We start from the raw sequence: 3,669 nt of genomic DNA on the forward strand, positions 1-3,669 counted from the left end.
CCCCTTGCTTTAACCTTGGCTCTAGTGGAAGTGAAGTATCGAGTGGGGGCTCATGAGCCATCTGTAGGCCCTCGTCTATGAAACCAGATTCTGGGCCACCCAGGAAGTGTGCCAGTGAGCTGGGTGGGGTGGGGACTTGTCTCCTTCTCTGGAACAACAGTATGCCCTTCACTTAGTGCCTACCAGGAGGACTGAAACAGGGAACAGCAGCTCAGCTTCCCCCAAAGGAGCTGAAGGCAGGGAAGCCAGTTATCTTCTGCTAAAAACCTCCAAGAGAGGACGAAGCTGCAGTGATTGCATCTGCCCTGCTTGAGGATCTACCAGAAGGTATCCCGCAGATATCCCCAAAAAATGCAAGGGCTTCCCCAACAATGAGACAAGCCCTGGTGTGCAGGGGATACACATAGGAAGAAGCAGAGCCTTTCTCCACAGTGGGGTCCACCTAAGATTCCTGTGTCGAAAGGAAGTTTCAGAAAACCAAGGAGTTTCTTATGGATAGCTCTGTAGCACTGTCCTCCCATTGTTCATGGATTTGCTAGAGCGTGCACCAGTAACGTCTCCATTGGGAGACTTGTTCTTAATGGTTTTGGCATATTGAATACGCCAGGGGGAGCTTGCCAGGCTCTGCCGTGCGGGCAGGATACTCTTGGTAGCTTGACAGGCTTTCCAAGAGGGATGCAAATATCGAACTCAGGTTGGCCGCATGCAAGGCAAACACCCTATCCACTGTGCTATTGCTCCACCCCAAACTAATCCAGAAGGACTGGATAAGAATCTCCACACCCCAGGCCGCAGGACCATAAACAGCTGCTGCTGGTGTGGGTGCCAAGTGTGTGGGGACGGCCAAGGAGAACAATTGTGACACTAGGAAATTGCCATAGGACACATTCTTTCTGTTAATTGTTTTAATTCTACACTAAGTTAGTGTTAATACAAAATATCAGAGTTGACGATGTTTAGGAACAAAAAGAAGTGAAGATATTAAATCCGCTGTAGACATTTGCTTCGTCTAAAGCTCCTTCCTGGTGGTGGTGTGGCTTAGATGTCTGAGTCAGAGGCTCCCGCTGGAAGGACAGGACCCAGCTGGGGACAGAGAGGCAGCGCTTGGTGACCAAAGCCACACGAGCATGGTCCCTACCAGGCTTAGTAGACCACGAGACTGAAAATCAGTCTGGGATCTGGGTCCATGGACATGACGAAGACTGTCCCAGGACCGGAGTTGGACCCTCCCCTGATCAGGCCTGTTCCTCTCACCTTTCCTCCTCCGTGATCAGCTCCAGGTTGTCAAACCAGGTGAGAAACTTCTCGTGAGGCTGCAGGCGGTAGTTCTCCGCAGCCTTCTGGAGCAAAACAATCTCCAGGAGGATATTCTTTTCCTGGAACATGGTAAAGGAAGAAAGGAAAAGGCCTGAGTGGGGTGTGACACCATACAGGGATGCCCAAAGGTAGACTAGAAGGAAGTTTCCACAGGGATCCCCCCTTTATCTGTCCATCAGCATCTCCACTTGTCTGAGATCAGATAACACCCCTTCCCAGGAAGATTTCCTTGATAGTTCTCTGACCCCACAACCATATATGGATCTCCCATTGTTTCATTCTGCTACTATGAGTGTCAGGCTGAGGGACAGAGACAAGCAGGTCTGGACAGGGCACAAGGGGACAGGGAAGTCGGGTCCACTCCTCCATTCCCCTGCAGTCCCAGCTGCTCACCTTCTGGAATGTCTCCATGAGGATCTCCACCACCTGGAAGCAAACATCCAAGTGCATGAGAAAGGGCCCCAGGGGACCCTGGGTCAGGCTCTGAGCTCAGAGGACAGGACCTGGGTGTCAGGTTCCCAGGCCTACTGCTCTCTGACACACTTCGGGTGTCACTGCAGGGACAAGGACCTTGTCACTCTGAGGTCACTGAGGTCACTCTGCCCCACGCCAACTGCTGAGGGAGGGGCTAGGGAATGCCCTGACCTCAGGTAGTTCTGCACCAGGTTCTCTGCTGACTCCTGGGAACTGGAGACGAGACCTGGATGCCCCGTGCTGCTCCTGCCTCGGGTGTGCGACCCTGTGCCCAGGGAGCCTTGGGAGTCTCCCCGAGGAGGGCTGCCCAGGGCTGAGATGCAGAGGGTGGGGGACTCCAGCCAGCCCCGCCCCAGCCCACTCACCTCAGAATCCTCCATCTCTCTTTCCAGTTTCTCCAGCTCCTGGAGGTAGGGCCCCAGGAAGGGGATCACGCCCTATGCCAAAGGGGCCGTTAGGAAGGTACCCTGTGCGCTGGGATCCCCAGGACACCCCCAGGCCTCAGCCTCCCACGCCTGGCTCCAGGTGAGCGGGAGCCTGCCATAACCCCCCCAAGGTCCACCTCCCCTCAAGGCTGAGAGCCTCTGTGGGTTCCGGGGTCCCAACATTGTCCCTGGGGTGTCCCCACCTCCCTCTAAGAACCAGCTCTGCAGCCGCCTGCTCTGCCCGGGAGTAGGGATGGGGTCAGCAGGAGGCAGGGTGGGGACGGGCCTCCTTTCTGAGGGGAGACCCTCATGGGGTCCACCCCTGTCCTTGAGTCACACGCATACACACACCCCTCACCTGTCCCAGGTGTCTATGCTGACGTCTCCCGAGGTTCTTTAGACAGGAAGCGAAGCTGCATCCCTGCTTCTCCTGGGGACGAGCACCCGTCCCTGAGCCTCTGTGCCCGCACTCCCGGCCCCCACTCTCCTCCCTCAGGCCCAGACTGAGGAGAACAGCGACAGCAGAGCCTGCAGCCCCCACCCAGAGCAGCAGCCCCATGCAGATGCCCTCAAGGCCTCCTGCCCCCACCACCCCAAACAGGCCCTGACCCCACCTACATGCCTGCCCTGCCCATGCAGTCATGATGGAAAGTCACAGAAACCACATGGGAGCCCAGTACACGCCCCTCCCTCCTGCCTCCTCCATGTAGGCCTCCAGCCTGTACACTACCTTTGGGGGCTTGCAGCGGCTATGTCGCTGGGCCTGTCTGCACAGGGCCCTTAGTTTCCACCGGCTCCACCTAGGGAGGGAACAATTTTGTCCATAGGGAGTGTCCCTGCATCCCCTGGGCCCCGGGTGGGACACTAGTGGGAAGCAGCTGCCTGTGCAGTGTTCTGGGCTCCAGTAGCATGAGCTCAGGGCCAGTAGGGGGCGACTGAGGGACTCCTTTCATCCCACTGTGCACAGCTTGGTTTGGGCAGTGCTGAGGCCTGGACATGGGGGTCCGTGACCAGGAACAAACTGAACGTCTGTGATTCAGATGGAGCTAGTGGGAGTCTAGTCTGAGACCACGCAGCATGACCCACCCCATTGCCCAGTCACTCACTGTCCCCGGGACCAGCATCACTGGGGCGAAGCACCCAGATGTTGGTACCACGCAGGCCCAGTAGCCTGGGGCGGTTCACAGAGAGTTCGGCACTGGGGGCCCCAACTCCACATGTCCTGCTTCTGGCTCTCCCTGTCCCTGATGCTTAAGGAAACTGGAGACGAACCAGAGCTCAGGTGAAAACCCTGAGTCCCATTCCCTGCCCAGTGCCTGCCCCCATTCCCCCGGGGTGCTGTCCCCAGGGGTCTCAGCTCACTGAGGGGCACTGCAGACAGAGCTCAGAGGCCTCAGCCCTGCGGGGACCCACCAGGATACGTGGCGCCAGGTCTGGCGGAGTCTGCGGATGG

This window comes from Sorex fumeus, unplaced genomic scaffold (genome assembly GCF_029834395.1).
Source record: "Sorex fumeus unplaced genomic scaffold, SorFum_2.1 ptg000061l, whole genome shotgun sequence".
Taxonomy (NCBI): domain Eukaryota; kingdom Metazoa; phylum Chordata; class Mammalia; order Eulipotyphla; family Soricidae; genus Sorex; species Sorex fumeus.